General features: G+C 42.2%; 1 long non-coding RNA gene across 1 annotated transcript in view; it reads left to right on the forward strand.

Annotated features, from left to right (window-relative positions):
• The first annotated feature begins 46 nt into the window (after window positions 1-46).
• The window catches only part of LOC120607013 (uncharacterized), a 30,357-nt gene continuing 18,796 nt past the window's right edge, over window positions 47-11,607 (forward strand). The window contains exons 1-2 of the long non-coding RNA XR_005654034.1: window positions 47-570; window positions 1,632-1,723. This is a non-coding gene — a long non-coding RNA (uncharacterized LOC120607013). The remainder of the gene's footprint in view (window positions 571-1,631; window positions 1,724-11,607) is intronic.

Below are 11,607 nucleotides of genomic sequence, written 5' to 3' on the forward strand. Positions count from 1 at the left end.
CTCTCTCTCTCTCTTTCTCTCTCTCTCTCTCTATGTGCCTCTTCGCTATATGATTGGGGCTCGCCTGCCAGCCTCCTGGCTCAGACGTTCTTGGTTCGAGAGTGGGGTGTGTGAGCACCAGTTTGTCTGTGTAGGAAGGCGAGTTCTCCTAGGGGATGTATGCTTTATATACAGAGCTTTGTTTCAGTACTGAGAGAATTACTTTCTGGGTGGTGACTGGCCAAATATTTGCCTGGATTCTGAAAGCCAGCTCAACATTACCTTATGGACTGAGATAAACAACAATAAAACCTTTCTCCCCCTGCGGTTTATACTTAGCCAGATAATGAGGTTTAAACGCGTGCTTTTTGCCTGAAGGAAGGAGAAGAGGAGTGGGTGTCAGAAAAGCACTGCCAAGGCTGAGCCTCAGCTGGGAGTGGGAGCCCACAGAAGGGTGCCTAAGGAGCTCGGGAGCTAGGAGAACAGAAGACAGCAATGCAGGAAGACTGGCTCCTGAGAAAGACAGGAGAGATGAAGGGAGTCCGGCCTGAGACCCAGTAGACCTGGGTTCTGATCTAGCTCTGTTGCCAGGTACGTCACTTGTTTCTGGATCTTCCCGTCTCCATTGGCAAAAGCGGGTGGACTATAAGGGCCCTCCCTGCTCTGACATTCCATTGGATTCAGATAACCTTTCGACAGCATTATTAATGGCCAGGTGTTGGGGTTTTGCCTTCTTTATCTCATTTTTCCTTTGGTATGTTAAGGTCCCCTGGACCTAGGTGTCTCCCCGTGTGCAGTCCATTTGCAAGATGTCAGTGTCTTGCACCTCCAGGACAGTGCCAGCTCCTTAGCAGGCCCCTCTTGGAGAATCCCTCTGTTCTGTTGCCCAGAAGTGGCTGCCTCTCAGGGAAATGAAGCGGGAAAAGGAAGGAATGAAAGGAAATGGGAAAAGGAATTGACCAAGTCAAGCAAGCCCCTGTCCTGCAAACACTTCAGTTTGCTTCCCCCATGTCTTCAGTCCCAGCCTGCTACAGACAAGTCAACACAGGGTCCCACTGTGTGCCAAACATGGAATAGAGACGATCACATACGCAAAGTGAGCCATCTGAGAAGGGAAAGCCCCCTGCTTCCCCCACCTCCTTCCTTGTTAAGCTCGGGTCCTAGGATTCTTTGCCCGTATAAGCTCTTCTTTCCCAGGAAGGGCTCCGGACAGTTTACAGACAGGCACGAAGGCAACCTGTGGCTCTGGCAGTCTCCTCTGGGAATTTTTCTTGGGCTTTCTCCTTTCCCCTTCCTTTTTCTTGGAGGGAGAGCCTTGAACCAGACACCATGAGCTTCCTCCCTATCCTGTAATTCTTGCTTGGTCTTGGGCAAGATTCTTTTCTTCTGGGGCCTCAAATTGTCCTCCATGCCAAAGGGCAACACTGAGATGAGCTGTCCTCAGAGGGGAGAGGGGGCATCCCACTCTTTTGCAATTGCATCATTAGATGTAAGCAGAATGATGCACTGCGACCATGATTAGGCTTCCTTTCATAGCCAAGGGGCATTTGTTTCTATATATTTACAAATATTAAATAAATATACATATTTCCTAGAGAGAGATGGTATACTCATTCAGTCATTCATTTAACAAACATTTATTTGTTAATTAGGATAATATTTCATCGAAGTAGAAGCCAACTTGAGAGCTGGACAAAGACCTTTGAAATCAGATTCATCTTATAGATGACATTTCTCAACCAGGGTAAGTGCTGACTTGCTTAAGTTCAAGAATCTATAAAATTAGAAACAGAACCCATGAATTCTGAGTCCCAGTCCAGCAGCTTTCCAAAAAGCTAACTACTGCTTACGGTGACTTAGATAACTACCTACATAAACTTAAATAGTGGCAGTGGTGTTTTACCTAAATGTGTCCTTTTTGAAAAACTTTGAAAGTGAAATATCAAATATCAGTTTTAGGTCTCAAATATAATAATTTCCTTCAAGACATTGATGACGCTGTCAATACTTCTTGTAGACAGACACTATTTTCTTAGGAATTTCTGAGAGGGAAGGAGGGAGTAGGAGAGGGGGAAGGAGAGAGAGATGAAGAGAGAGAGAGAGAAGAGAAAGACAGAGAAGAGAAAGAGAGAGATTGGGAGAGCTGGGGCGCTTGAAATTTTTGACAGTCACAGCGAAGGATATGAGTACTTAAGCTAGCTGAGGGAAGGACACCGGAGACCCTGAGGTGTTGTGGCAGATCTTTTTTCCACGGACCCTCCCACCACTCCTCAGTCTCCTGCTTTTCTTTGAGCTTCCTCAGCCACTTTCCCAAACCTAGTTATTGGGACCAAAACAGCCTCAAGCCCGACAAAGCACTTTAAGTAAGTTTCATTTGGCCCTGCGTGTTGGGAAAGAATGGCCACAGCACCTCGCTAGGGAGGCCGGGCAAAAAGGCAATGGGAAGGTGATTTGAGAGCCCAAGGAAGGCAGAGGCGGACGCTAAAATAAGGCAAACGCTCCCTCTTTTCGCTGGGGCGAGGGAGGCATGAACGGGAACTCGGTGGCCTCAGTATCACATCTTCGTAGAGTGTGGCTCGAGTCGCCAATGCCTCCCCAGGGCGCGGGGAGTGAGGCGGGCGCACAGCTCATTTTAGTCGCGGCGGCCGCCAGGCCACCAGGGGGTTAACAGGAGTCCCCAAGCCTGTAGTGCTGTGTATGTGTGTGTGGGTGGGTGGGGGTTTCAACTAACTGCCCGCAGCCGCCTTCTCACGGCCCCCCGATACTCCCCAATTACGGGTAAACGCCATTTCCCAAGGACTCTTCCGGGCGACCAGGGGGCTCGGTTGAATCCGGCGTCGCCGGGCCCCGGGCACTGACAACCAAGGGAATCCTACTTGTCTTCCCCCTTGCTGCTAGACGCCTGGTGCCCGGCGCGGGGCCCACAGCCGCGACGGCCACCGGCGCTGCAGTCGCCCTTGGGCCGGTCCCGCGTATGAGCCGCCCGCGGCGGCGGTGACCGCAGGGATGCGCGACGCCGGGATCCCGACCACGCCCGCGCGGACGGTCCCGGAGCCAGACAGCCCTCGTAGGGGCAGGAGGCAAGGGCGGCCCCAGGGCATAGTCCTGGGCGGCTAGCGCCCGGTCTTCCCACGCAGTTCTCTCCACGAGGGGAGGTGGCCGCGAAGGGGGCAGAGGGCCGAGCGGAGCTCACTTGCCCGCCGCGTCGCCGTGGCGTCGGTAAGTGCTCAGAACTTACCCAGCGAGTGCGCCGCCCGGAGCTTCCCCCGGAGGCGCCCGCAGCATCGGGCGACCCCAGCAGGTGCGGGAGCAGACACAGCCTGGGACCGGCACGGCCCGCGAGCGAGGGCAAGGCTGTGAGCGCAGGCGGCGCCCCCAGGCAGGCAGATCCCCTCTGGAGCGGCTCGCCGCCGGGCAGCGCTTCCAGCAGGAAGGAGGGAGGAAGCCGAGGGGGAGGAGGGAAGCAAGTGGGAGAGCAGGAGGAGGGGAGGAGGAGGAGGAGGAGGAGGAGGAGGAGGGAGGGAGGGATGGCGGCCCCTCTCCCGCACTTATCAATCACCCCGGAGATCAAATGTCCCCGCTGTGCACCCGGGAGGGGCCTGTACAAGCCCACAGAGGAGCCGCTGCTCCATTTCTCCGACAAGCTCGGCGGACCGCTGTTCACGCCTCTCGGCCCCTCACGCCTGGAACTCTGCCCAGCCCTTGCAGTTTTACCGTGGGCTGCAGCTCCGACTCGGTCAAGGGAAATAAGGATGGCACTCGGTCGCTACCAAAACCGAGGGGAGACTAAGACCACTGAGTGGAAGTTACGGACAAGTGCAAGAGCAGCCAGCCCTCCGAGCTGGACACCCTCCCAGACAGCTGCCTCCCTTAACTAGTAAGCGCCCAATCATAGGAGTTCGCAGGCAGATATTTAAGGACCTCTTAGGACAGCAAACAAGGAGTTCCCATTGAATATGGGGCTGAGCTAGACTTGTGCAAATGTGTTAACACAAGCAAGCACTTAGCAGCGTTGCAGTCCCTGTTTTGACTCTTTTTATTCTTCACCACGTTGCCGGATCTACTAGAGCGTACTTTTGGCCACCCTCCCTTCCTTTTTCCTCTTGGAGTAGTCCAGGTGCGGTTTTCGCCAAGAGCGTTGCAGTTCCCCCAAAGATCTGCTTTCTTCCCCGATCCTCTCCTGCAGCCTCCCAGGGGATCTGGGATAAAGTTACTGATTCTTGTTTTTTTTTTTTTTTTTTTTAATCTAATGAAGTAGGGAGTTTATTTGACGGCACCAAGACATTTCCCCCTCAATCCTGGAGGAGAGTGGGCTTAAAATTGTCACTTCCCCTCCTTTTCATAACCCCTCCAGAGTCTATAAAACCAACCCCCAATTCTTCAGAATATTTACAATATGGACAATAGAAGGGGAGGCTAGAAGAGGGGTGCAAAATTACAGCAAAAAGAAAAAAAAGCTCTCATGCTAATGGGTTTGTGTCGAGATGTGTCTGCTTTCAAGGTTACTTCCTATACATTTAAACCAGGTTCTCATAGCACTGACTTCCATCTCATTCTTGTCCTTAATCTGGGGAATCTTTCACTTCTTCTGTCTCTTCTTGGCTTTCTTTTCATAATGGTTTTCTAAGGAGACCATGCTGGGCCTTTTTGAAGGAAAATTACTGGTAATCTTATATTATGAGAATATGCAGAGTTTATTTTAGCAATATTCCAAAGAATGATCTTTTACAATCATATCTCTGAGATTTTAAGGATCATTACTGTTCCTTTTATTTCATCCCTGACAAAGCCTTTTTGAGATTTCCCTGCCAGCCAGATAAGCAATTTCAGAATAACACAGTTCTCACATGTGCACACGGGCAGGCTATTTACAGTTAAATATTCAGAAACATTGCCCTGCTTTACTATTATCCTTATTTGTGTAAAACATCCCATTGCACTGTTTGCTACAGACTCTAGCAGCAGCCTGGGCACATTATATTATTACTGTGTCCTCTCTGTCTACCTCATTTCTGACTTTGTCATCTTTTCCTGTAGTTATTTAATGAGTGTTATAAACAACCACAAAACACAGCTAAGAGTCCATTCACAGGCAGAAATAATGAGATAGTCATGCTGAAATAAAAAGGAGACAATTTACCGAAAAGTGTGGTGTGTCCCTAGCCAAAGGGAACACGCAAAAGAAGCAATAACCTGTACACAGATTAGATGAGGAACGTGGCATCAATGATAAAAACCGGTATTTTATTTTAATCCAGTAGAAACATGTAAAATATGACACATATCTATTTTAATTAGCCTTGTAAGCAAGTATCATGCGTTTATCAGCCCTCAGAAGAACATTTAGCAGCCTGCCTTTCCCCCATGGGACCACACTGAGAGTAAGATAAAATGAAAAAACTTAGACTTTTCTTTCTGTCAGAGTCAAATTTTCAACTAGGTGCTTAGCTATTTCGAAGGGTGTCCTGAATGCACGTGCACAAATGATGAGCAATACAAAACTTGATGTGAGAGTTGTTGCATAATTGCAGAAGAAATCTTGAAGTGTGTGTACCTATTTAAATGTACCAATTTATTTGAAAGCTGTTTTATACTGACTTTTCTAAAAGTTTCTGTGTTGGGGGAAGTTCCAGATATAAATGAATATCAAAGACATGCATATTAATGTACTTTGTTAATAAAAATGGCATGATTAATTCTTTGGTGTAGTGGCATTGTAAATGCATTTCTGGATTTGTGTGCTGGTCTCTATTGATTAGTTCATATTACTCAAGTGCTTAGAGATTCCTGATTGCAATGCTAGTGGGGATATAGAGAAATAAAATTAAATTTTGCTTGTGTTTTTATAATTTCGGTATTGGATTAGGAAAAAAACAGAAATTTCATCTAGGATGAACAAAGAAAGACATGTCCATATGTTTTTAAGATGATGGAATTGCTGCCCAATTACTATGTAGTACATAGTTTGTCTGAGAATGTGATTTTTCCACCTTTCCAAAGCTATCCAGAGATGGAAAGCTTTAAAAAAACAAACAAAAAAATAATGCAAAGTAGAAGCCTTATGCAAAGTCAGGAATTATAAGACAGATGTGAGGTGCTTTCAGAGACTACTGTTCGTTTTGAACCAGTTTTCATAGAAGAGTTCAAACAGAGATGGACAAATTCCTAAAGAAAGAAATGCAACAAAGAGGACATGCCGTTAAGACCAGTAATTATAATTTAAAGGATATTATACACTTTGGTAGTGATGCTATTGAAAGTGTGGATATTTTTAAATCCAATTCGATTCTTTTTTATTATTTTGGCAGGCATGTTGGCTTGACTGGAATAGTGCTGGGCCAGGTCCCAGAGCAGTTTGTCTTTTAATCAAACACATATTCAAATCCTTGAGATTGATGACCTGGGTTCAGATCTCACCTCTGCTTCTTACTCACCCGGGTGCCCGAGCAGGCACTGTACCTCTCTGGTTCCTCACGTGTCAAACTGGGTACTAGCATCTGCCACCTGGAGTCAGTAAGTGCAGGATTCATACCAGGCCTTTGAAAATTGTGAAGGGGTACACATATGTCAGGGGAAATCTGGAAATGAGAGATTCCTAATCTCACTTCTTAAAATAAGTAAACTATACAAAACGATGATTTTAGTGAGAAAGCAATATTCTAATTTAAATTGGATAATAAAATCAGGATTAGAAAGTTATGATTCTGGTTGGAACTTTATGATGTCAAACGTTCAAATGAAAACTTAAAAGCATTCCATCTTTTTCCTAGATTTTTCCAAATAGTTGTTGGATATATGTATATATCAGGGTTTCTCAACCTCGACACTATGGACATCTTCGACTAGATAATTAGTGGTTGTGAGGGGCTGTTATGTGCAATGTTGGAGGTTTAGCAGCATCCCTGTCCTTTACCACTGTCCAGTGGCACCAGTATGCCATACGTATATCTATGTCATCTATATATCTATATTTCTATATCTATATATCTATGTTATATGTCTATATATGCTTTGTGTGTGTACATATATAGTACATGTATGTGTATGCATGTATAAACACCTTATATTTATTTAACACAAATTGAAGGAACATAATGTACATTGTGACTTACTGACAGAGTGAAAGCAAGATCCCGGGCTCCCTGATGCTCTGTGATCTACTACACCCTGCCACCTGTCACCCTTATGTCCAAGTACCATGAATGGAAGCAGGTTATGTACACTGGTACTGCTCTTCATGAAGAAATATATTTCCCATCATGACCCAGGGCATAGTAATGGGTTAAAACACAAGTTTCTGAAACAGTATTATCCTTGTCATAGCCAGGCACCCTGAAATATTCTATTATAGTTGATTTAAAAAATGGCTGGCTGTGGCCTACTGATTTGATTTCATTAGTGACTAATATGTGGTATATTACAGACTGACATATTGGTTTGGGCAAGAGAGAAGGACAAATGAGAGAGAACTGAGAAAGGGAGCAGTAAAGAAAAAAGAGAAGAATAACAATAAAGAAAAGAGTGCACGTGGTACAAAGTTATAGAAAAACTTATGGCTCTCGACCGACTGTATGAAGTGTCACTTAGTGATGGCACCTGCTACCTAAGAGTTCCAGATCTCTCTCCGTGTTGACTGAATCAAGTGATTCATCTTAAGAACCAAATTTAAGCTTACTGCACTTGGGAATGAATATACATGGCAAAGACCATAGATTTTGCAGATAAGACTTAAGACAGCATTGGTCGGTATTTTATTTATCTTGACACATTTCATCCCATTAATCTCATTGCAACTAGAAGTTGGTCTGGAGTTTTAAGCTAATGCGTTCAGGAGAAAACCAAATTTACTGAGTTTGACATTGCACATCATTGGAATGGTATAATGTAGTTGAGGCTCTGGACTAAGTTCTGTTGATTTTATTTATGTATTTATGTTTGGCCAACATAAATATATGACAAAGTATGTGCTGTGGTAGAGAGTTTAGTGCTGATTCTGCTGGAACATTAAAAAATGTCTGCCTGCAAGATACCCAGTTCTAAAGAGTTATATCCAGAAGAGCAGCTCCTAAGGATTTGCATTAAATATTTCTGATTTTTAAAAAAGTCATAATTTGTGAAGAGAACTAGGCTATTAATATTAAAAATATCAAGGATGACATATTCCAGGTCTACCCTGAAGCTGTGATTTGCACAAAATGAAGCAGGGTTTAGAAATTGTGGGTTCAGAGGGGAGGTAAATAACATCTAGAAAGTAAAAAAAAAATCATTTACAAAGAATAGCTGGATACAGCATTCAACCATCATTGCAAATCAATGAGAGGAGAATGGATTTTTTTTTTACCTTGAATCTTGATGATTTATTACTCAAATGTGATATCAGTTCCTTTTTTTCCTTCCATTTCTCATCTCTCAGGAAGTTTCCTAAGCGACATTACAATGACACCTGGCACACACCCCTATTCACCTGATTATTGCAGGCAAGGTCACCTCTAAGTCAAATGTAATGACCTCAGGATATACGTCAAACAACTTTTGCATCTATCTGTGGTAGTACTATGGTTCCGAGGCAAATTAAAAAAAAAAAAAGACTTCAAATTTCATGACACTTTTGATAACCCAAACATCCTAAGTTCTATCAGGAAAATAGCCTGAAGTCTATCTGATGTGGAGTAACCATATGGCAATTCTCAAAAGCATCACTTTGAGGCGATCCCTGGAAACCAAGACAAAACTGGAGGCATAATCACCACTAGATTTGTTCCCCATCCTGGGCATCACAGTAACTCAAGTACAGTAATAGAGTTAGTGTCACTTTATTAATACTTTGAAATAAGGCAAAAGCAAGCTCATTTTTCACTACACATCATTGCTTCAGAATAATGAGTTCAGTATGCTGATCTCTTTAGCTCTTTATGTATAGATCTAGACGGTACAGGTCAGTAAATGGCACTATTTGAACTAGACAACTTATTTGCCATAGCTAAATATATTGAACTATTTTCTTTTAATGTATTTTTCATTAGAAATACTAATATTTAAGAAAACATGCACGGTATTGCTAAATGATGAATGCTGGTTATTGTTTGCAGCAAAGAAAGACAATTGCCTAATTAATGAATCAATATTCTGCCTACAATTTTTATAAAGTATAACCATTCAACCTAAGATAACTCCTATCCTCTGAATACAAATAAATAGTACACAACAAATTCCCTACTGTAAAGTTCCAGTTGCTTGGAATTCAAATATATGACTTACTCAAGGATCTGAACAGACTCACTGTGATTTACGTGGACAACATTGGGGTGTATAGGCAGCAATAAAATTGTTTGTTTGTTACTCCTCCTATGGCCATTAGCCAAATTCAGTCTTGAGCTGTAGTGATGATATTGATCCCAGGCCACCTGCCTTTATCAAATTGTGCTCTTCCACTGATTTTTAACTAAGTAGTTTGTCTAAAAATGTCCTAGAATGCTAATGAACCATAATACCTAGATGAAATTAAATTATCTAAATTCTTGATCCATTTACAGTATTAATATGCAATAACACCTTAAGTAATTTTAACAACTATAATGATATATTAATGTAACAAATAATTCTATGTAGAAAAGTCTCAGAATATTACAGAGTAAGAGGAGTGATCCACAATTAAACTCTGCAGATTTACAAAGCCGCTTTCATGTGTGTTCAATTGTTATTTTTCATTGAGATACCAAAGTAGTTAGTCATCTTGAAGAATTTTCTACTTGAAAAGTGTCGCTGATTATTTTGAGTATAGATGTTGACTAAAAGCACTTGATAGCTTAAGAATTTATTTTGTGTAGAAGCCTGCCTGCTTCCCTCCCTCCCTGCCTCCTTTTTTCTTCTAAAGTTGATTTGGCAGTTCCTTCATTCACCATTAGATGTTTTGTCAAAGATAACCATGAACACCACAGGCAGCAGTCTATATCCTGAGAAAACGATTACTTGAAATGGGCAAACACCACATAGAAGTTTCTACAAGACAGATGCCATCATGATTGCTGTTTTTACTGAATTTTCCATGGACTAGTAGAATGGTAGACCTGGAAGGGGGTTTAGCTATAGTGTTCTGTACTATGTGGTTTGCGTGCACCTCAAGCATCCATATCTCCTGAGCCCTTGATAAATATTAGATTATCCCAGACTCACTGAATGGAGTTTTCCGGAGGTGGATTATGGGCATGGTATATTCATAAGAACTTCAAGCAAATCTGATGCAAATTGCAGGGCCGATTCTAGTCCAACATCTTCATTTTATAGATGGTGAAACTAATGCTCAGAGGTGTTGAAGTGACTTATTCAAAGTCACACAGGCAGAGAGCCAAGAGTAAAATTCAGATCTCCCAATCCTCATGGTACAATCCTCTGCTTGGTGGTTTGATGTTTTGATACTTTAGTTTTATAATTATATTTTTCATTGACAGTTAAAATTTAATGCAGCACAATACACTCTACCTATGAACTGTGTTACAATATGCCAATAAAAAGCGTCATGTTGGTCATCCACATGAAGTGATAACATTGTACTTTCAAATTATTCTGACTAAAAGTTTATTGCTGTTTATTTGTGCTTTGAGTATAAACAATATAAAATAGAACAAAATGCTTGATAAATACCTATTGAATGAAAAAAATAATAAGCGCAGACCTCCACTGAGTTTGACAAGATTTGCCTTATTATAGGCACATAGATGCTGAAATGTCAGATTTAATGGAATCTGAAGTAGCTTACTTTTCATGTTATCATTTACTAGGTCTACTGAATAATTCTGAGGATAGTGCAGGGTGACCAGAGTTCTTAATAGTTTTTTTTTTCATTTTGCTTTCTTCTTCATTTCAAAATTTTGAGTAAAGTTATGTAAACCTTTCAGAATAGGGGGTCTGAGGATGTTATCTGAAGCTCTCTTGACCTATAAGTATCAACTTCAAGAAAATTTCTGCTAGAAACTTTTGAAGATAAAATAGAACATCTAATTAACATTTAGAAGAGGAAAATATATATCCATTTCAAGTAACCTAACCTGGATTTCAGCAGCAGGATCTCTTCTTGACACATTTGTAACTCATTTTAATTTCTAATAGGTACAGTGTGTACACACCCAAGGCAGAATGGGACTTAACCTCTCAGAGTTACAAAGGTGAATTAACTTAAAATTAAATATTAAATTTTGTGATGAGACATTTCATTTGACATAATCTAATACAGCATCCAATGCATGTGATTGACAAGCACCAATTATCTAAGAAAGTTGAAAGGTCTAGTGACATTTTCATGCCACATCTACGTTGCTATAATTATTTTCAAGGGAAACAAGGTGAATTCATGGGTATGAGGTGTAGATAGTAGAAAGTGTGTGGGCTTTGGAGTCATACAGACTTAGGTTTGAATCCTAGCTCAACCATCTAACCAAGGGTGCGAGTATGGTCAAGTTACTTAAATTCTCTGAATCTCACTTTCCTCTTTTATAAAGTCTGAGTAATCATGCTGACTTTGTGAGGGTTGTTGTGAGAAACAGAAAACCGATATAAAATATTTTTTACTGTGCCTGAAATTTAGTAGGTGCAGAAGGAACCAGGTTCTCTTTCTAGTGTCCTTAGCTTGGT

The sequence above is a fragment of the Pteropus medius genome, unplaced genomic scaffold, assembly GCF_902729225.1.
Source record: "Pteropus medius unplaced genomic scaffold, Ma_sr-lr_union100, whole genome shotgun sequence".
In the NCBI taxonomy this organism is placed as follows: domain Eukaryota; kingdom Metazoa; phylum Chordata; class Mammalia; order Chiroptera; family Pteropodidae; genus Pteropus; species Pteropus medius.